The sequence below is a fragment of the Sapajus apella genome, unplaced genomic scaffold, assembly GCF_009761245.1.
Source record: "Sapajus apella isolate SASKATOON/1434 unplaced genomic scaffold, GSC_monkey_1.0 scaffold35, whole genome shotgun sequence".
Lineage (NCBI taxonomy): Eukaryota > Metazoa > Chordata > Mammalia > Primates > Cebidae > Sapajus > Sapajus apella.
The window spans coordinates 301,063-324,561 of NW_022436975.1; the positions used below are offsets into that span (position 1 = coordinate 301,063).

Genomic DNA, 23,499 nt, shown 5'->3' on the forward strand with positions numbered 1-23,499 from the left:
ATAAACTAGTATAATGAATCCCATGTCTCATAGTTTCAACATTTATTAACTAATGAATAAATAGCTTTTACTACTCAAGCAAAGTGAAAGCTTTATAATGATTCCAAGGAAACATCCCACCACTTGAATGCAGTTATACCAGAAAAAGCAAATGAAGGAATTTACTATAATGATACTGGGGAGAGAGAAAGGTAGAAACCATCTGCCTGATTACATACTGCCATGAACACTAATGCCAGAAGGAGGACACGTAAGCGGTTGAGTGTGTGAGAGTATATCCAGGGACAACCAGGACACCTCTTATTCATTCAGAAGTATTTACTGGTATCCCCTGTACCAGATACTTTGCTTCTCATAATACATATCCCAGTGTGCTGGAAGAGTGAAATCTGACTTTCCCCATTGTCAGGAGCATACCTCTCCATTGGTCCATTCGTATCATCTTTTTAGTCACTACTTAGTATTCCTCTATATGATTATGTGATAATTTAAACATCCTCTTATTTAGGATTTTTAAGGTTTCTTTCTATTTTGAGCTGTTTTAATCACTGCTTGGGTGAAGTATTTATACTTACACTTTCCTTCTGATTTAGTTCATAGAATATTTCTAGAAGTAGAAATTCTTGGTCATAGAATACCAGCAGGTTTTGAGCCTTTTGATATATTATTTCCATAGTAACCTGTAAAGGTTGAAGGTGTCTTTGATGCTGCCAGTCTCATCACACCACATTCAGCATTTTTTATGGCTGCACAATGTGATACAGTTTTAAAAACACTTTCCATATTCTCAGGATATGATACCTATTGGTTCTTTTACTATCATAAACAGCTATGTAGTAGATACTGTTATATGTGTAGTTTGGTATGTACTTCAGATGTTGTTTCAAAGTAGGTTTTAGGAACTGTTTTAGTATAGGGTATGTGTTTTGTTTTTGCTGTTGCTGCTGTGACTCCTTGATATTGTTAAGTCATCTGTAAACCTCCTAGCAGAGTCCCTGCAGCCGATCACATCAGATACAGCACACTGCATTTTACTGTGCTTTGCTTCTTTGCTTTTATAGCACTTCACACATGTTGTACTTTTTATCAGTGCCATTTTTCCAACAGCATGTGCTCACCTCGTGTCTCTATATCACATTTAAATAATTATCCCAATATTTCAAAGTTTCGTATTATCTATTATAGTTATCTGTGATAAGTGATCTTTGATGTTACTACTGTAATTATTTTCAGGTGCCATGAACTGTGCCCATGTGAGATGACAAACTTAATTGATGAATGCTATGTAGGCTCTGACTGCTCCATCAATCGGGTGTTTCCCCTTCTCACTTTCTCTCCTCAGGCCCTGCGTCCCATGAGACACAACAGTACTGAAATTTGCCCAATTAATAAGCCTAATATGCCTTCTAAGTGTTCACATGAAAGGAAGAATTCCACATCTTTTACTTTAAACCAAAAGCTAGAAGTGATTAAGCTTAGTAAGGAAAGCATGTCAAAAGGCAAAGTAGGCTGAAAGCTAGGCCTCTTGCGCCAAGCAGTCAGACAAGTTATGAATGAAAGGAAAAGTTATTGAAGGAAATTAAAAGTGCTACTCCAGTGAGCACACAGATAATGAGAAAGCAAAGCTGCCTTTTTGCTAATATGGAGAAAGTTTGAGTTGTCTGTATGTAAAATCAAAAAGCCATGACATTTCCTTTTATTTATTTATTTAATTTTATTTATTTTTTTTCCCCATTTATTTATTTTATTGCATTTTAGGTTTTGGGGTACATGTGAAGAACATGCAAAATTGTTGCATAGGAACACACGTGGCAGTGTGATTTGCTGCCTTCCTCCGCATCACCTACATCTGGCATTTCTCCCCTTGCTATCTCTCCCCAGCTTCCCACCCCCCACCATCCCTCCCCTATTTCCCCCCAACTGACCCCAGTGTGTAGTGCTCCCCTCCCTGTGTCCATGTGTTCTCATTGTTCAACACCCGCTTATGAGTGAGAACATGCGGTGTTTGATCTTCTGCTCTTCTGTCAGTTTGCTGAGAATGATGGTTTCCAGGTTCATCCATGTCCCTACAAAGGACCCAAACTCATCGTTTTTGATGGCTGCATAATATTCCATGGTGTATATGTGCCACGTTTTCCCTATCCAGTCTATCGTCGATGGGCATTTGGGTTGGTTCCAGGTCTTTGCTATTGTAAACAGTGCTGCAATGAACATTTGTGTGCACGTGTCCTTATAGTAGAACGATTTGTAATCCTTTGGATATATACCCAGTAATGGGATTGCTGGGTCAAATGGAATTTCTATTTCTAGGTCCTTGAGGAATCGCCACACTGTCTTCCACAATGGTTGAACTAATTTACACTCCCACCAACACTGTAAAAGTGTTCCTATTTCCCCACATCCTCTCCAGCATCTGTTGTCTCCAGATTTTTTAATGATCGCCATTCTAACTGGCGTGAGATGGTATCTCAATGTAGTTTTGATTTGCATTTCTCTGATGACCAGTGATGATGAGCATTTTTTCATATGTTTGTTGGCCTCACGTATGTCTTCTTTTGTAAAGTGTCTGTTCATATCCTTTGCCCACTTTTGAATGGGCTTGTTAGTTTTTTTCTTGTAAATCTGTTTTAGTTCTTTGTAAATTCTGGATATCAGCCCTTTGTCAGATGGGTTAACTGCAAAAATTTTTTCCCAATCTGTTGGTTGCCGATTCACTCAAATGATTTTTTCTTTTGCTGTGCAGAAGCTGTGGAGTTTGATTAGGTCCCATTTGTCTATTTTGGCTTTTGTTGTCAATGCTTTTGGTGTTTTGGCCATGAAGTCCTTGCCTACACCTACGTCCTGAATGGTTTTGCCTAGATTTTCTTCTAGGGTTTTTATGGTGTTAGGTCTTATGTTTAAGTCTTTAATCCATCTGGAGTTAATTTTAGTGTAAGGTGTCAGGAAGGGGTCCAGTTTCTGCTTTCTGCACGTGGCTAGCCAGCTTTCCCAACACCATTTATTGAACAGGGAATCCTTTCCCCATTGCTTGTTTTTGTCTGGTTTGTCAAAGATCAGATGGTTGTAGATATGTTGTGTTGCCTCCGAGACCTCTGTTCTGTTCCATTGGTCTATATCTCTGTTTTGGTACCAGTACCATGCTGTTTTGATTACTGTAGCCTTGTAGTATAGTTTGAAGTCTGGTAGTGTGATGCCCCCCGCTTTGTTCTTTTTGCTTAGAATTGACTTGGCTATGCGGGCTCTCTTTTGGTTCCATATGAAGTTTAAGGTGGTTTTATCCAGTTCAGCGAAGAAGGTCATTGGTAGCTTGATGGGGATAGCATTGAATCTGTAAATTACTTTGGGCAGTATGGCCATTGTCACGATATTGATTCTTCCTAACCATGAACATGGAATGTTTCTCCATCTGTTTGTGTCCTCTCTTATTTCGTTGAGCAGTGGCTTGGAGTTCTCCTTGAAGAGGTCCTTTATGTTCCTTGTTAGTTGTATTCCTAGGTATTTTATTCTCTTTGTGGCAATTGTGAATGGAAATTCATTCTTGATTTGGCTCTCTTTAAGTCTGTTATTGGTGTATAGGAAAGCATGTGATTTTTGCACATTGATTTTGTGTCCTGAGACTTTGCTGGAGTTGCTTCTCAGTTTCAGGAGGTTTGAGGCTGAGACGATGGGGTCTTCTAGATATACAATCATGTCGTCTGCAAATAGAGACAATTTGACTTCCTCCTTTCCTATTTGAATGCCCTTTATTTCTTTTTCTTGCCTGATTTCTCTGGCTAGAACTTCTAATACTATATTGAATAGTAGTGGTGAGAGCGGGCATCCTTGTCTGGTGCCACTTTTCAAAGGGAATGCTTCCAGTTTTTGCTCATTCAGTATGATATTGGCTGTTGGTTTGTCATAAATAGCTTTTATTATTTTGAGATACGTTCCATCGATACCTAGCTTATTGAGTGTTTTTAGCATAAAGGGCTGTTGAATTTTGTCAAAGGCCTTCTCTGCATCAATTGAGATAAGCATGTGGTTTTTGTCTTTGGTTCTGTTTATGTGGTGAATTACGTTTATAGACTTGCGTATGTTGAACCAGCCTTGCATCCCCGGGATGAAGCCTACTTGATCATGGTGGATAAGCTTTTTGATGTGCTGTTGCAATCGGCTTGTCAGTATTTTATTGAAGATTTTTGCATCTATGTTCATCATGGATATTGGCCTGAAGTTTTCTTTTCTTGTTGAGTCTCTGCCGGGTTTTGGAATCAGGATGATGTTGGTGTCATAAAATGATTTGGGAAGAATCCCCTCTTTTTGTATTGTTTGGAATAGTTTCAGAAGGAATGGTACCAGCTCCTCTTTGTATGTCTGGTAGAATTCAGCTGTGAACCCATTTGGACCTGGGCTTTTTTTGGGTGGTAAGCTTTTAATTGCTCCCTCAACTTCAGACCTTGTTATGGGTCTGTTCAGGGTTTCGGCTTCTTCCTGGTTTAGGCTTGGCAGGAGGCAAGTGTCCAGGAATTTATCCATTTCTTCCAGGTTTATTAGTTTGTGTGCATAGAATTGTTTGTAATAATCTCTGATGATGGTTTGAATTTCTGTGGAATCTGTGGTGATATCCCCTTTACCGTTTTTTATTGCATCAATTTGGTTATTCTCTCTTTTCTTTTTTATTAATCTGGCTAGTGGTCTGTCTATTTTGTTGATCTTTTCAAAAAACCAGCTCCTGGATTTATTGATTTTTTGAAGGGTTTTTTGTGTCTCTATCTCCTTCATTTCTGCTCTGAACTTAGCTATTTCTTGTCTTCTGCTAGACTTTGAGCTTTTTTGATCTTGCTCCTCTAGCTCTTTCAGTTTTGACGATAGGGTGTCAATTTTTGATCTCTCCTTGCTTCTCATGTGGGCACTTATTGCTATATATTTTCCTCTAGAGACTGCTTTAAATGTGTCCCAGAGATTCTGGTATGTTGTGTCTTCATTCTGGTTGGTTTCGAAGAACATCTTTATTTCTGCCTTCATTTCATTGTTTATCCAGTCAACATTCAAGAGCAAGTTGTTCAGTTTCCATGAAGCTGTGCGGTTCTGAGTTAGTTTTTGAATTCTGAGTTCTAATTTGATTGCACTGTGGTTTGAGAGACTGTTTGTTACGATTTCCGTTCTTTTGCATTTGCTGAGCAGTGATTTACTCCCAATTATGTGGTCAATTTTAGAGTAGGTGTGATGTGGTGCTGAGAAGAATGTATATTCTGTGGATTTGGGGTGGAGAGTTCTGTAAATGTCTATTAGGTTTGCTTGGTCCAGGTCTGAGTTCAAGTCCTGGATATCCTTGTTAATTTTCTGTCTGGTTGATCTGTCTAATGTTGACAATGGGGTGTTAAAGTCTCCCACTATTATTGTGTGGGAGTCTAAGTCCCTTTGTAAGTCATTAAGAACTTGCCTTACGTATCTGGGTGCTCCTGTATTGGGTGCATATATATTTAGGATCGTTAGCTCTTCTTGTTGCATTGATCCTTTTACCATTATGTAATGTCCCTCTTTGTCTCTTATGATCTTTGTTGCTTTAAAGTCTAATTTATCGGAGATGAGAATTGCAACTCCTGCTTTTTTTTTCTCTCCATTTGCTTGGTAAATCTTCCTCCATCCCTTTATTTTGAGCCTTTGTGTATCCTTGCATGTGAGATGGGTTTCCTGGATACAGCACACCGATGGGTTTTGTCTTTTTATCCAATTTGCCAGTCTGTGTCTTTTGATTGGGGCATTTAGTCCATTTACATTTAGGGTTAATATTGTTATATGTGAATTTGATACGGCCATTTTGGTGCTAGCTGGCTGTTTTGCCCTTTAGTTGAGCTGGTACTTGTTGTTCCTTTATATGTGTAGAGCCTCTTTCAGGAGCTCTTGTAGAGCTGGCCTGGTGGTGACGAAATCTCTGAGTACTTGCATGTTCCCAAAGGATTTTATTTTTCCTTCACTTATGAAGCTTAGTTTGGCTGGATAGGAGATTCTGGGTTGAAAGTTCTTTTCTTTAAGGATGTTGAATATTGGCCCCCACTCTCTTCTGGCTTGTAGGGTTTCTGCTGAGAGATCTGCTGTGAGTCTGATGGGCTTCCCTTTATGGGTAACCCGACCTTTCTCTCTGGCTGCCCTTAGTATTTTCTCCTTCATTTCGACCCTGGTGAATCTGACGATTATGTGCCTTGGGGTTGCTCTTCTTGACGAATATCTTTGTGGTGTTCTCTGTATTTCTTGGACTTGAATGTTTGCCTGCCTTGCTAGGTTGGGGAAGTTTTCCTGAATAATATCCCGAAGAGGATTTTCCAGCTTGGATTCATTCTCTTCGTCGCATTCGGGTACGCCTATCAAACGTAGATTAGGTCTTTTCACATAGTCCCACATTTCTTGGAGACTTTGTTCATTCCTTTTTACCCTTTTTTCTCCAGTCTTGCCTTCCCGTTGTATTTCATTGAGTTGATCTTCGACCTCTGATATCCTTTCTTCTGCTTGGTCCATTCGGCTGTTGATACTTGTACATGCTTCGCGAAGTTCTCGTGTTGCGTTTTTCAGCTTCATCAATTCACTTGTATTCCTTTCTATTTTGTCCATTCTTGTTAGCATTTCGTCAAATCTTTTTTCAAGGTTCTCAGTTTCTTTGCATTTGGTTAGAACATGTTCTTTAAGTTCACAGAAGTTTCTTACTACCCACCTTCTGAAGTCTGATTCTGTCATTTCATCACACTCGTTCTCCCTCCAACCTTGTTCCCTTGCTGGTGAGGAGTTGTGATCCCTTGTAGGAGGAGAGGTGTTCTGGTTTCGGGTGTTTTCATCCTTTTTGCGCTGGTTTCTTCCATCTTTAAGGATTTATCCACCTGTTGACTTTGTAGTTGCTGGCTTTCAGATTGGGTCTCAAATCTTTCAGATTGACGTTCTGTTTGTTGATGATGAGGTTATTTCTGTTTCTTGGTTTTCCATCTGACAGTCTGGCCCCTCTGCTGTAGGTCTGCTGAGGTTCACTCCAGGCCCTGCTTGCCTGGGGTTCACCTGCAGCAGCTGTTGAACAGCAAGGGTTGTTACCAGTTTTCTTCTTCTGCTATCTTTGTCCCAAATGGATACCCGCTTAGTGTCAATCTGATCTCTCTTTTATGAGGTGTCTTTTTGGATATATAGGGGTCAGGGAGCTGCTTGAGGAGACGGTCTCGTCTTTATAGGAGCTCAAATGGTGAGCTACGAGCTCTGTTGTTGTTCATTCAGAGCTGCTGGGCAGGTACTTTTAGGTCTGCTGCAGCTGAACTCATAAACTGCTTTTTGTTCCCAGGTGCTCCGTCCCAGGGATTTAGGGCTTTATTTATGAGTTTCTGTTATGCTGCTGCCTTCCTTTTTTTTTTTTTTTTTTTTCCTTCAGACCTGCCCAGCCCAGCAAGGAGGCAGCCTAGTCACTGTCAGCCTATAGCAGCTTTGCTGAGCTGGTGTGGGCTCTGCCCTGCTGCGGAGTGAACTTCCCTGCAGTCCTATTTATATGGGTGTAGTTAGAACTGCTTTGGCGATGGTGGCCTGCCTCTGTTGGGGCGGAGTCTCTTTGCTTTGGCGGGTTGCCTTGGCAACAGTGGGCTGCCTCAGCAATGGTGGGTTGCCTTGGCAACGGCGGGCTGCCTCAGTAATGGCGGACGCCCCTCCTCCACAGAGCTGGACCGTCCCGGGTTCAGCTGCGCTTGCTGTGAAACTCTCAATCCAGAGTTTCTGGTTGCTGTTCTTTGTGGGGGTGGGGCCAGCCGAGCCTGATCGCCTGGCTCCCTGCCTCAGAGCCTTTTTTAAGTTGGTGTTCCAGTCGCCTGTTGAAGAGGCGCCGGGGTCTGTTTGTTTTCCCCTGCGGCCACTCACTGCGCTGGCTTAAACAGCGGCACTGAGGTTTGTTGCGCCTTTTTTTTTTTTTTTTTTTTTTGCCCTGGAATCTACTGTCCTGGTTCTCTGCTCAGTCCCCTTTTTGAACCGGTGTATGGGTGACTTCCCGTGGCTCCAATCGCCAGCCAAAAGGGCCCCCGGACGGGTGTATTTTGTATGGAGAACCGCCGCTCCGGGGCGCCGACAAAGCAGCCGCGCAGGGCAAAGCAGCGGCGCTGGCCGGCACAGTCGCGCTGGCCGAAACAGCCGCGCTGGCGACCGTGGAGCACCTCCGCCCGGGAATTTCCTAGTCTGTGGGCAATAAAAACGCGGCGTCCACTCACCTTCTGCGCTTTCACAGGGAGCTGCAATCCTGAGCTGTTCCTAAACGGCCATCTTGGATCGTCCCCCGACATTTCCTTAAACCAAAGCGTAATCCAGAGTGAGACCCTAACCCTCTACAATTCTTAGAAGGCTGAGAGAGGTGAGGAAGCTTCAGAAGAAAAATTTGAAGCTAGCAAAGGTTGATTCATGAGATTTAAGAAACTCTCCCATAACATAAAAGTACAAGATAAAGTAACAAGTGTTGACAGAGAAACTGCAGCAGATTATCCAGAAGATACGGCTAAGATCATTGATAAAAGTGGCTGCACCAAACAACAGATTTTCAACGTAGATGAAACAGCCTTGTATTTGAAGAAGATACTACTTAGGACTTTCATAGCTGGTGAGGAAAAGTCAATGCCTGGCTTCAAAGCTTCCAAGGACAGGCTGACTCTCTTATTAGGGGCTAATGCAGCTAGTGACTTTAAGTTGAAACCAATGTTCATTTATCATTCTGAAAATTGTAGGGCCTTTAAGAATTATGCTAAATCTACTTAGCTTGTGTTCTATAAATGGAATAATAATGGAATAATAAAGCCTGGTTGACAGCACATCTGTTTATAGCATGGTTTACTAAATACTAGAGACCTACTGCTCAGGGGAAAAAGAAAATTCTTTTAAAATACTACCCCGCATTGACAATGCGCCTGGTCAGCCAAGAGCTCTCATGGAGATGTACAAGGAGATTAACATTATTTTCATGACTGCTAACACAACATCCATTCTGCAGCCTGTGGATCAAGGTTTAATTCTGACTTTCAAGCCTTGCTATAGCTGCCATAGATAATGATTCCTTTGAAGGATCTGGGCAAAGTAAATTGAAAACCTTCCTGAAAGGACTCGCCATTCTACCTCCTTTTAAGAACATTCATAATTCATGGGAGGAGGTCAAAATATCAACATTGTCAGGAATATGGAAGAGGTTGGTTCTAGCCCTCATCAGTGACTTTAAGGGGTTTAAGACTTCAGTGGAGGAAGTAACTGTAGATGTGGTAGAAAAAGCAAGAGAACTCGAATTAGAAATAAAGCCTGAAGATTGGGATTGAATGCTAAAATCTCCTAACTTTAATGGATGAGGATTTCTTCTTATGAATGAGCAAAGAAATTGGTTTCTTTAGATGAAATATATTTCTGGTGACGATGCTGTGAACATTGTTGAAATGGCAACAAAGAATTTAGAATATTTCAAAAACTTAATGATAAAGCAGCAGCAGGTTTTAGAGGATTTACTATAATTCTGAAAGAAATTCCAGTGTGGGTAAATGCCATCAAACAATATCTCATGCTACAGAGAAATCTTTCTGGAAAGGAAGAGTCAGTTGATGCAACAAACTTTATTGTTCTCTTTAAGAAACTGCCTCAGCCACTCCAGCCTTCACCAAACACCACCCCAGTCAGCCAGTAGCCATTAACATCAAGCCAAGACCCTTTCTCCGCAAAAAGATTATGACTCACTGAGGCTACATTTTTTAAGTCAATAACGCGTTTTTGATTAAGGTATGTGCATTTTTTTAGATATAATGCTGTTGCACACCTGATAGGCTATAATATAGTATAAACATAACTTTTTTGTACAATGGGAAACAAAAATTCATGTGACTTGCCTTGTTCTGATAACTTTCTTGGGGTGGTCTGCAGCTATACCTGCAATATCTCCAAGATATGCCTGTACTTTTTCTTACATTTATTTACTGGTGACAGCTTTTCTTTTTATAGTTATATCACTTAGAATAATAATTTTAATATTTCCTTCCCAGTATTCATGCTTCTTTATCTGAATAATGTCTTATCACTTTGGCTAAAACATTCAAATCAAAATTGTTTTACTACTGTATTCCCAATGCCTGGAATACTGCTTGAAATGTAGTAGGCACTCAGTAACTGTATGATTAATGTATTATATCATCGTGAGGATGCTGTCAGCCTTGTTTATCCTCCCTAATTGAATGGGAAGACTTTGCTGATTTGTACATTCATTTAAAAAAATTTACTGAATGTTTACTTACTTATTCTTTAATAAGCCTTGTACTAGAATTCCTGGGAATACAACATTCAACATGAATGTCAAATTATTTCTGCCCTTAAGGAGCTCACAGTGTAGTACAAGAGAAAATAAACAAGTTCTAAAAGACCCTCATAGGCATAGTAATAGATATCTGTACAGAGGATATGAGAGCACTGGGGAGGTAAGCACAACCATTAGGTAGGTAAGTCAGTAGGGGTGGGTGGTTATGTGAGTATATGTGTGAGTGTATGTGTGTGTACCTTGTTTATATGTGTGTATGCTGGAGAGAGTACGGACTGAGAGATGTGGTGACAGGTAGCTTCTTGAAGTTGATGATGCCCTATCTCAGCTAAAAGGACTATATTAGAAAGAACCAGCGTAGGGACTGTGAGGGCATTTGGAGTAGAGGAGACCACGTGAGTAAAGACCAAAAAGTCAGAATGGCCCAGTGCAAGACATACGCAGGGGTATATGTAGTGCTTTGTGTACAAAGTGGAAATTTCAAGGCAGCAGCAGCAGAAAGTGAGTCTGGAGAACCACCCTGTGTGCAGTGTTGAAGAGCTAAGATTTATAGGAGAGTCATGATGATCTGATTCACCTTTTAAAGTCTGTGGAGGATTACTTGGCGTAGAAGGGCAGAATAAATGCATCTGGGAGGCTATGGGAGTAGCTGAGGTATGAAAGAAGGTGGTGATTTGGACTATGATCATGAATAGTGGATTCAGAATATATTTTGGAGTTAGAGGCAACAGGATTTGCTGATGGGTTTGATGTGGTATTTGAAGGAAAGATAGGAAAACAACTAAGTTTTTGGCTTGAGCAAACAAGTTAATGATCATGCCATGTACTGAAATGGGAGACTTGGGATGGATTTGTGGGGCCCAGACAACTATAGTTTTGTGTGGTTTTTTTTTTTTTTTTTTTGGTGCCAGCAGTAATTAGAGCCCAGAGTAAACACAAGAAAGATTGTGATGCCAAAAGAGAAACTGTCAGCTTGTCTGGGTTTCCATTATAACCCATGTGTGTTAATTGGCAGAGGAGAGAGGTAGAGCCCATGGGCCTATTCACAGCTACTTTGGTTCCTGTTTTACATTTGCCACATCAGATTCTTTGAAATAAATAAATTGCTGGCTACTATTGCTGGGACGACCAAAGCAGTGCTAAAGACAGAAGGTTTGTTTATTGAATGAGATTATCTTCCTATTGAGACAACCAGGAATTCAACCACCAAAATTATGGGGTGTCTTGAGAGGAATTAAGTAGGAAAGAAAATTAATGCAGTACGAAAAGGGAAAAGATAAAGACTGTGAGGGTAATCTGGATAATCTGAAAAACTGGAAGGAGGGCAGTCATTTATTCTACATGAGGAGGAAGTGAAGTAGATGACACTTTTCCGTGGGGTGTGTCTTAGTCTGTTTTGTGATGCTATCAGAAAACCTGACACTGCGTAATTTATAAGCAGTAGAAATTTATCAGCCAGGTGCAATGGCTCATGTCTGTAATCCTGACACATTGGGAGGCTGAGGCTAGCAGTGGATTGCTTGAGTCCAGGAGTTCGTGAGCAGCCTGGGAAAACCTCATCTCTACAAAAAATAAAAAAAATTAGTCAGGCATGATGGTGTATGCATGTAGTCCCAGCTCCTTGAGAGACTGAGGTGGGAGAATCACCTGTGCCAAGGGAGGTCAAGGCTGAATTGAGCCCTGATCACACTACTGCACTTCAGCCTCTGTAACAGAGTGAGATCCTGTCTCAGAAAAAGAAAAAAATTTATTTGTCTTATGGTTCTAGAAGCTGGGAAGTCCAAGAGCATAGCACCAGTATTTGTTGAGGGCCTTCATGCTTCATCTTCCCATAGCAGAAGATGAAAGGGCAAGAGAGCACAAAAGCAAGAGAGAGCCAAACTTGCTTTTATAATGAGGCCATTCTTGTGATAGCTAGCCCACCCCCATGGTAATGACATAAATCCATTCAGGAAGGTAGCACCCTCGTGAGCTAATCACCATTTATTAGGTTCCACCTCCCAATTCTGTTGCATTGGAAATTAAGTTTCCAATGCTGAAACTTTGGGAAACACATTCAGGCTATAGCAGGGTGTTCATAGAAATATGATTAAAGTGTTTTCTGCTCAAATAAGCTTGGAAAAGGCTGCTGAAATGTGTCCCAGTTGTTGTATTGTAGGACTGCTCAGAGTCTCTCATATGCAAATGTACATTGTTATTTCCAGTAGAGGGAAGCAGAAATGGGAACACTTGAACAAAATATTAGCAAACAAATTACCATGCTCTTCCTAATCTAAGATACTGAGTAAAGAGAGCAACTGAGAGGAGCAAGGTTTATGAAAATGATAGATTAGGAAGCTCCAGAAATCCATCCCTTTATCTAAATAACTACCGACCTGGAAGGAACCGTATGAAGTGTCTGTTGTGGAATTCTACAGTCCAGTTGAACACTTACAGCAAATATTAAAGTATAATTTGGAAATGTCACAGATGGACAATTTCAGCCTTCAGCAAGTAAGATTCTGCAATCCCTAAGGAGTGGGATAGATTACAGAGTTTTTATAAAATACTACACAAATGTCCAATTCTCAACAAAAAATGACAGAACACACACAGAAACAGGAAAAGTATGGCCCAGTACAGGAAAAACATAATTTTACATGAGACATCCCCAAGGAAATTCAGATATTGGAATTACTAGTCAAAAATGTGAAATCAACTGTCTTAAGCATGTTCAATTAGTTAAAGGAACCCATAGATAAAGAACTAAAGGAAATCAGGAAAATGATATCAAAAAATGAAAATATCAGTAAAGATATTGAAATTATTTAAAAACCAAAGAGAAATTCTGGAGTGAAAGTACAGTAATTTATATTTTAAAAACACAGTAGAGACTGAGCATGGTGACATATGCCTTTCATTCCTGCACTTTGGAAGGCTGAGGTGGGTGGATCACTTGAGTCCAGGAGTTCAAGACCAGCCTGGGCACCATGAAGAAACCCCATCTCTACAAAAAATGCAAAAATTAGCTGGGTGTGGTGATGCATGCCCGAAGTCCAGCTACTTGGGAGGCTGAGGCACAAGAATGGCTTGGATCTGGGAGGCAGAGGTTGCAGTGAGTTGAGATTGCGCCACTGCACTCCAACCCAGGCAACAGATTGAGATCCTGCCACAAGAAAAGAAAGAAAAAAGAAACACACACACTAGAGAGGTTCCACAGCTGATTTGAGGAGGTAGAACACAAATTCATTGAACTTGAAGAAAAGAAAATTGAACTTTTTCTGTCTGAGAAGCAGAATGGAAAAAATGAACAGAGCCCAAAGGACCTGTGAGACATTATCAAACATAGAACCCTTTGTATTACAGGAGTACCAGAAGGAAAAGAGAGAGAGAAAACACCAGAAAGACATATTTGAAGAATAATGGCTGAGGAACAGTATCTTCTAGTTTCTGTGCCAGCTCCTCAGTGATCAAAAGCAACAGTTAGCCATCAGAACACATAATCTACCCTGGTCCCATGAATCTAAACCAGGATTATGGGGCTAGGGAATGGTAATTGCTACCACTTGAAATGCTAATTTGAAATACTTGAAGAATAGTAAAATTCTTCATGTTTGATGAATTTTTTTTTATTTTTTTATTTTTGAAAATTTTTAATGTACATACCCAAGAAGGCCAGTGTACTTCAAGCATAAAACATCAGAGGTTTACACCAAGGCACATTATAGTGAAATTGCTGAAACCCAAAAACAAAGATGGTATATTGAAAGCAGCAAGAGGGAGGCAACTTGTCACATATAAGGGCTCCTCAATAATGTTAACAGTTTATTTCTCATCAGAAACTACAAGGTCCAAAATCAACCAATCAAAAAAAAGAGAAACAAACAAAAAAAGAAACTATGGGGGCCAGAAAGCAGTGGGATGACATATTTAAAGACCTGAAAGAAAGAAACTGTCAACCAAGATTGTCTATCTGGCAACAGTATCTGTTTTTTTGTTTGTTTGTTTTTTGAGACAGAGTCTCACTTTGTCTCCCATGCTGGACTGCAGTGGCATGATCTCAGCTCACTGCAACCTCCGCCTCCTAGGTTCAAGGGATTCTCCCGTCTTAGCCTCCAGAGTAGCTGGGACTACTGGCACGTGCCACCATACCTAGCTAGTTTTTTATTTTTAGTAGAGATGGGGTTTTGCCATGTTGGCCAACCTGGTCTCAAACTCCTGACCTCAAGTGATCCGCCCTCCTCAGCCTCCCAAAGTGCTGGGATTACAGGTATGAGCCACCGCGCCCGGCCAATATCTTTAAGAATAAAGGAGATGAAGCTGGGCATGGTGGCTTACATCTATAGCCTCAGTGACTTGGGAGACTGAGGGAGGAAGATTGCTGGAACCCAGGAACTTGAGGCTGCAGTGTGCTGTGAGCGTGTATGTGAATAGCCACTGCACTCCCTCCTGCTTAGGCAACACAGCAAGATGCTCTCTCTAAAAAAAAAAAAAAAAAAAAAAAAAAAAAAAAATTTTAAGAATAAAGGAGAAATTAAGACATTTCCAAATATTATAAAAGCCAAAGTAGTTCACTACTGATAGACAAGAAATGCTAAGGCAAGTCCTTCAGGCTGAAAGGAAGAGATACTATACAGCAGTTTGAAGCCAAAAGAAAAAATAAAGACTGTTGGTCAAGGTAGTTACATAGGTAAATGTAAAAGCCATTGTTACTGTGCTTTTGAAATTGTTATTTCTCTTTTTCCTATATAATGTAATGGGCAAATTTAATAATACTTATAAATCTATAATAGGATGTATGTAATATATAAAGATATAGCCTATGGCTGGGCGCAGTGGCTCACGCTTGTAATCCCAGCCCTTTGGGAGGTCAAGGTGGGTAGATCACAAAGTCAGGAGATCAAGACCATCCTGGCCAACCTGGTGAAACCCTGTCTCTACTAAATACACAAAAATTAGCTGGGCATGGTGGCACGTGCCTGTAATCCCAGCTACTGGCAAGGCTGAGGCAGTAGAATCTCTTGAACGAGGGAGTCAAAGGTTGCAGTGAGCCAAGATTGCACCACTGCACTGCAGCCTGGCGACAGAGTGAGACTCTGTCTCAAAAAAAAAAAAAAAAAAAAAAAAGATAGAGTGACAATAAGAATAAAAAGGGAGGGGGTAGAGATGTAGAGTAACAGAGTGCTGTAGACTACTGAAACTTAGTTGATATTAGTCAAAGGATGTTATTTAAGATATTGATTGTAATTTCCAAGAAAATTTTTAAGAAAATAACTAATATAGAGAATGGGAGAAAAGAAGGGAATTAAAATGAAACAGCAAAAAAAGAAAAACAGAAAAATAGTAATGAAGTAATTGAAAAGCAAAAAAGTATGTAAGGCATATAGGAAACAATTGAGGGAAAAAGTGAATTCCTTCTTTATTGATAATCATGTAAATGAATGAAACATGACTGTTAAAAGGTAGATAAGATTAAACAAAACAAGAATCCATCTATAAGCTGTCTACAAGAGAATCAAATTAAACATAAGGACACAAAATGGTTGATAGCAAAATAATGAAAATACTAAAAAAGAACGAGTGACTATATTATTATCAGACAAAATTGACTTGTTAAATCTAAGAAAGTTTACAAGAGATGCAGAGGACTTTAAATTGATAAAAGGTTTAACACAGCAAAAACATAAAACAATTCTAAATATATACATAACAAAGGAGCCCCAAAATACATGAAGTAAAAATGGACAGAATTAAAGGGAGAAATAGATCTACAATAACTGTTGAAGACTTGTACCCACTTTCAATAATGGTGAGAACAATGATATAGGAAATCCGTAAGGAAATAAAGGATTCAACAGCTGTATAAACCAATTAGACCTAAAATACTGCATCCAAAAATATAATACCCATTCTTAAGTGCATACATAACATTCTCTAGATTAGACCATACGTTAAACAACAAAACAAATTGTTATGAATTGATTGTGTTCCCCTGAAATTCATATGCTACAGTCCTAACTCCCATTACATCTCAGAATGTGGCTATATGGAAATAGAGCCTTTAAAGAGGTAATTATGGTTAAGTAGAATGGGTTCTAATTTAGTATGACTGGTGTCCTTACACCAAGAAGGAGATGTGTGCACACAGAGAAAGTGCCATGTGGGAGCACAGTGAAAGAGACAAGCCAAGGAGAGAGGCCTCAGGAAAAACCAAGCCTACTTGTATCTTGATCATGTACCTCCAGCATCCAGAAATGTGAGAAAATAAATTTTGGCTAGGTCACTCAGACTGGTATTTTGTTATGGTAGCTCTAGCAAACTAATACATTTTAAAACTTTCAAACTACCGAGTATCTTTTCTGTTCACAATGGAATGAACCTAGAAATCACTAACAGAAGGAAAACTGTAAAATTAATAAATATGTGCAGATTAAACAACACAGTCTTATATAACCTTTTGATCCCAAGAATTTTCTTTCTTTTTTCTTTCTTTTTTTTTTTGATTTTTTATTTCCATAGGTTTTTGGGGAACAGATAGTATTTGGTTACATGAGTAAGTTCTTTAGTGGTAATTTTTGAGACAATGGTGCACCCATCACCCAAGCAGTATACACTGAACTCAATTTGTAGTCTTTTATTTCTCACCCGCTTCCCACCCATTCCCCCCGACCAGTCCCCAAAGTCTGTTGTATTATTCTTCTGCCTTTGCATCCTCATAGCTTAGCTCCCACTTATGAGTGAGAACGTACCATGTTTGTTTTTCCATTCCTGAGTTACTTCACTTAAAATAATAATCTCCAGTCCCATCCAAGTTGCTGCAAATGCCATTAATTCTTTATAAATCCTTTTTATGGCTGAGTAGTATTCCATGGTATATATATATATATACACAGTTTCTTTATGAACTCGTTGATTGATGGGCATTTGGACTTGTTCCACATTTTTGCAGTTGCAAATTGTGCTGCTGTAAACATGCATGTGCATGTATCTTTTTCCTATAACAACTTCTTTTCCTCTGGGTCAGTACCCAGTAGTGGGATTGCTGGGTCAGGTGATAGTTCTACTTTTAGTTACTTAAGGAATTTCCACACTATTTTCTATAGTATTGTGCTCGTTTACATTCCCACCAGCAGTGTAGAAGTGCTCCCTTTTCACTACATCCACACCTACATCTATTATTTTTTGATTTTTTTATTATGGTCATTCTTGTCAGGAATAAGGTGATATGGCATTGTGGTGTTGACTTGCATTTCCCTGATCGTTAGTGATATTCAGCATTTTTTCATATGTTTATTTGCCGTTTGTGTATCTTCTTTTGAGAATTGTATGTTCATATCCTTAACCCACTTTTTGTTTGGATTGTTTGGGTTTTTCTTGCTAATTTGTTTGAGTTTCTTGTAGATTTTGGATATTAGTACTTTGTGAGATGTACAGATTGTGAAGATTTTCTCTCACTCTATGGGTTGTCTGTTACTCTGGTGACTGTTCCTCTTGCCGTACAAAAGTTCTTTAGTTTAATTAAGTCCCACCTCTTTATCTTTGTTTTCATTGCATTTGCTTTGGGTTCTGGATCATGAAATCTTTGCCTAAGCCGATGTCTAGAAAGGTCTTTTTAATGTTATCTTCTAGAAATTGTATAGTTTCAAGTCTTAAATTTAAGTCCTTGATCCATCTTGAGTTGACTTTTGTATACAGTGAGAGATGAGGATCTCTCGTTGTCCTACGTGTGGCTTGCCAGTTTCCCCAGCATCATTTGTTGAATAGGGTGTCCTTTCCCCACTTTATGTTTTTGTTTGCTTTGTCAAAGATCAGTTGGCTGTTAAGTATTTGGGTTTATTTGTGCGTTCTCTATTCTGTTTCATTGGTCTGTATTCCTATTTTTTATACCAGCACCATGCTGTTTTGTTAGCTATGGCCTTATTGTATACTTTGAAATCAGGTAACGTCATGCCTCCAGATTTGTTCTTTTGGCTTAGTCTTGCTTTGGCTAAGTGGGCTTTTTTTGGTTCCATATAAATTTTAAGATTGCTTTTTTCTAGTTCTATGATGAATGATGGTGGTATTTTGATGGGAATTACGTTGCATTTGTAGATGGCTTTTGGCAATATGGTCATTTCCACAATATTGATTCTACCTATCCATTAGCATGGGATGTATTTACATTTGTTTATGTTGTCTGTGATTTCTCTCAGCAACGTTTTGTAGTTTTCTTTGTAGAGACCTTTCACCTCCTTGGTTAGGCATATTACTAAGTATTTTATTTACTTTGCAGCTATTGTAAAAGGGATTGAGTTCTTAATTTGATTCTCAGCTTGGTTGATGATGGTATATAACAGAGCTGCTGATTTGTGTACATTAATTTCATATCCTGAAACTTTGCTGAATTCATTTATCCATTCTAGGAGTGTTTTGGAGGAGTCTTTTGGATTTTCTAAGTATACAATAATATCATCAGCATACAGTGACAATCTGATTTCCTTTTTACTGATCTGGATGCCCTTAATATCCTTCTCTTGTCTGATTGTTCTGGCTAGGACTTCTGTTACTGTGTTGAATAGAAATAGTGAAAGTGGGCATCCTTGTCTTATTCCAGTTCTCAGAGGGAATGCTTTCAACATTTCCCTGTTCATTATTATGTTGGCCATGGGTTTATCATAAATGGCTTTTATTACATTGAGATATGTCTTTATATGCTGATTTTGCTGAGGGTTTTAATCATAAAGGGATGCCAGATTTTGTGAGATGCATTTTCAACATCTGTTGAGATGGTCGTGTGATTTTGTTTTTAATTCTGTTTATGTGGTGTATCACATTTATTGATTTGCATATGTTAAACTGCCCTTGCATCCCTGGTATGAAACCCACTTGATCATGGTGGATTGTCTTTTTGATATGTTGTTGGATGTGATTAGCTAGTATTTCGTTAAGGATTTTGCATCTATTTTCTTCAGGGTTATTGGTCTATAGTATTTTGTGTGTGTCTTATGTCCTTTCCTGGTTTTGGTATTAGGGTGATACTGGCTTCATAGAATAATTTAGAGAGGATTATCTCTTTCTGTATGTTGTATAATAGTGTCAAAAGGATTGGTACGAATTCTTTGAATGTCTGGTAGAATTCAGCTGTGAATTTATCTGGTCCTGGAATTTTATTATTGGTAATTCTTTTATTACCATTTCCATCTCGCTGCTTTTTATTGATCTGGTTAGGGTTTCCAATTCTTCTTGATTTAAGCTAGGAGGGTTGTATCTTTCCAGGAATTTATCCATCATCCTCTAGGTTTTCTAGTTTATGTGAGTAAAGGTGTTTATAGTAGCCTTGGGTGATTTTTGTATTTCTGTGATATCAGTTGTAATATCTTCCATTTCTTTCTAATTGAGCTTACTTGGATCTTCACTCTTGGTTAGTCTTGCCAATGGTGTGTCAATTTTATTTATCTTTTCAAAGAACCAGCTTTTTGTTTCATTTATCTTTTGTTTTGTTTTGCTTCATTTTCATTTAGTTCCGCTTTGATCTTGGTTATTTCCTTTCTTCTGCTGGGTTTGGGTTTGGTTTGTTCTTGTTTCTCTAGTTCCTTGAGGTGTGACCTTAGATTCTCTATTTGTGCTCTTCCAGACTTTTGATGTGGCCATTTAAGGCCAAGAAGTTTCCTCTTAGCACCACCTTTGCTATATCCCATAGGTTTTGATAGATTGTGATTATTGTTCAGTTTGAATAGTTTTTTAAATTTTCATCTTGATTTCATTGTTGACCCAATTATCACTCAGGAGCAGATTATTAACGTCCATGTATTTGCATGGTTTTGACGGTTCCTCTTGGAGTTGATTTCCAGTTTTATTCTACTGTGGTCTGAAAGAGTACTTGATAAAATTTCAGTTTTCTTAAATTTATTGAGACTTGTTTTGTGACCTATCATATGTTCTATCTTGGAGAAAGTTCCATGTGCTAATGAACAGAATGTATATTCTGTGGTTGTTGGGTAGAATATTTTGTAAATATGTTAAGTCCATTTGTTCAAGGACATAGTTTAAATCCATTGTTTGTTGTTGTTGTTGACTTTCTGTCTTGTTGTCGATGACCTGTTTAGTGCCGTCAGTGGAAGTATCGAAGTCCTCCTCTATTATTGTGTTGCTATCTCGTTACTTAGGTCTAGTAGTAATTGTTTTATACATTTGGGAGCTCCAGTGTTAGGTGCATATATATTTAGGATTGTGATATTTTCCTGTTAGACAAGGCCTTTTATCATTGTATTAGGTTGGTGCAAAAGTAATTGTGGTTTTTGATGTTTTTTTCCATCTTTTTTAACTGCTGTTGCTTTGAAGTTTATCTGTTATAAAAAAGCTACTCCTGCTCACTTTTGGTGTTCATTTGCATGGAATGTCTTTTTCTACCCCTTTACCTTAAGTTTCTGTGAGTCTTTGAGTGTTAGGTAAATCTCTTGAAAGCAGCAGATACTTACTTAGTTGGTGAATTCTTATCCATTATGCTATTTTGTTTCTTTTAAGTGGAGCATTTAGGTGATTTACACCCAACTTTAGTATTGAGATGTGAGGTACTATTTCATTCATTGTGCTATTTGTTGGCTGTATACCTGGTAGTTTTTAAAATTACTGTATTTTTGTTTTATAGGTCCTGTGAGACTTATGAATTGTCTCAGCATTTGTTTGTCTGAAAAAGACTGTATCTTTCTTTCATTTATGAAGCTTAGTTGTGCTCAATGTAAAATTCTTTTTTTTTCAATTTAATTTAATTTTTTTATTGCATTTTAGGTTTTGGGGTACATGTGAAGAACATGCAAGATTGTTGCATAAGTACACACATGGCAGTGTGATTTGCTGCCTTCCTCCCCATCACCTATATCTGGCATTTCTCCCCGTGCTATCTCTCCCCAGCTCCCCAACGCCCGCTGTCCCTCCCCTATTTCCCCCCAACAGACCCCAGTGTGTGATGCTCCCCTCCCTGTGTCCATGTGTTCTCATTGTTAGACACCTGCCTAGAAGCGAGAAAATGCGGTGTTTGATTTTCTGTTCTTGTGTCGGTTTCCTGAGAATGATGGTGTCCAGGTTTATCCATGTCCCTACAAAAAACACGAACTCATCGTTTTTGATGGCTGCATAATATTCCATAGTGTGTATGTGCCACATTTTCCCTGTCCAGTCTATCATCGATGGGCATTTGGGTTTGTTCCAGGTCCTTGCTATTGTAAACTGTGCTGCAGTGAACATTCATGTGCATGTGTCCTTATAGTTGAATGATTTATAATCCTTTGGATATATACCCAGTAATGGGATTGCTGGGTCATACGGAATTTCTGTTTCTAGGTCCTTGACGAATTGCCACACCGTCTACCACAGTGGTTGAACTAATTTACACTCCCACCAACAGTGTATAAGCATTCCTTTTTCTCCACATCCTCTCCAGCATCTCTTGTCTCCAGATTTTTTAATGATCGCTGTTCTGACTGGCATGAGATGGTATCTCAATGTAGTTTTGATTTGCATTTCCCTAATGACCAGTGATGATGAGCATTTTTTCATATGTTTGTTGGCCTCATGTATGTCTTCTTCTGTAAAGTGTCTGTTCATATCCTTTGCCCACTTCTGAATGGGCTTGTTTGGTTTTTTCTTGTAAATCTCTTTTAGTTCTTTGTAGATTCTGGATATAAGCCCTTTGTCAGATGGGTAGACTGCAAAAACTTTTTCCCATTCTGTTGGTTGCCAATTAACTCTAATGACTGTTTCTTTTGCTGTGCAGAAGCTGTGGAGTTCGATTAGGTCCCATTTGTCTATTTTGGCTTTTGTTGCCAATGCTTTTGGTATTTTGGTCATGAGGTCTTTGCCTACACCTGTGTCCCGAATGGTTTTGCCTAGATTTTCATCTAGGGTTTTCATGGTGTTAGGTCTTAGATTTAAGCCTTTAATCCATCTGGAGTTAATTTTAGTGTAAGGTATCAGGAAGGGGTCCAGTTTCTGCTTTCTGCAGATGGCAAGCCAGTTGTACCAACACCATTTATTAAACAGGGAATCCTTTCCCCATTGCTTGTTTTTGCCAGGCTTGTCAAAGATTGGATGGTTGTAGATGTCTTGTGTTGCCTCTGAGGCCTCTGTTCTGTTCCATTGGCCTATATCTCTGTTTTGGTACCAGTACCATGCTGTTTTGATTATTGTTGCCGATGGAGTATAGTTTGAAGTCCAGTAGTGTGATGCCTCCTGCTTTGTTCTTTTTGTTTAGAATTGACTTGGCTATGTGGGCTCTCTTTTGGTTCCATATGAAGTTTAAGGTGTTTTTTTCCAGTTCTGTGAAGAAGGTCATTGGTAGCTTGATGGGGATAGCATTGAATCTATAAATTACTTTGGGCAGTGTGGCCATTTTCACGATATTGATTCTTCCTAACCATGAACATGGAATGTTTCTCCATCTGTTTGTGTCCTCTCTTATTTCATTGAGCAGTGGTTTATAGTTCGCCTTGAAGATGTCCTTTACGTTCTTTGTTAGTTATATTCCTAGGTATTTTATTCTCTTTGTAGCAATTGTGAATGGTAGTTCATTCTTGATTTGGCTCTCTTTAAGTCTGTTATTGGTGTATAGGAATGCATGTGATTTCTGAACATTGATTTTGTATCCTGAGACTTTGCTGAAGTTGCTTATCACATTCAGGAGATTTTGGGCTGAGATGATGGGGGCCTTCTAGATATACAATCATGTCATCTGCAAATAGAGACAATTTGACGTCCTCCTTCCCTATGTGAATACCCTTTATTTCTTTTTCTTGCCTGATTGCTCTGGCTAGAACTTCCAGTACTATATTGAATAGGAGTGGTGAGAAGGGGCATATTTGTCTAGTGCCAGATTTCAAAGGGAATGCTTCCAGTTTTTGCCCATTCAGTATGATATTGACTGTTGGTTTGTCGTAAGTAGCTTTTATTGTTTTGTGATAACGTTCCATCAATACCTAGTTTATTGAGGTTTTTTTAGCATAAAGGGCTGTTGAATTTTGTCAAAGGCCTTCTCTGAATCTATTGAGGTAATCATGTGGTTTTTGTCTTTGGTTCTGTTTATGTGGTGAATTATGTTTATAGACTTGCATATGTTGAACCAGCCTTGCACCCCCAGGATGAATCCTACTTGGTCATGGTGGATAAGATTTTTGATGTGCTGTTGCAGTTGGTTTGCCAGTATTTTATTGAAGATTTTTGCATCTATGTTCATCATGGATATTGGCCTGAAGTTTTCTTTTCTTGCTGAATCTCTG

The 23,499-nt window shown here is 39.1% G+C and overlaps 1 protein-coding gene and 1 long non-coding RNA gene across 5 annotated transcripts in view; both read left to right on the top strand.

Moving 5' to 3' along the window:
* Nucleotides 1–23,499, top strand: part of SPIDR (scaffold protein involved in DNA repair) — a 468,259-nt gene that overhangs the window by 166,603 nt on the left and 278,157 nt on the right. The gene's annotated exons all lie outside the window — the stretch shown is intronic.
* On the top strand, nucleotides 6,381–20,073 carry LOC116563637. The gene is made up of 3 exons (XR_004274489.1): nucleotides 6,381–6,395; nucleotides 12,042–12,048; nucleotides 18,668–20,073. It is a non-coding gene; the product is annotated as an uncharacterized LOC116563637 (long non-coding RNA).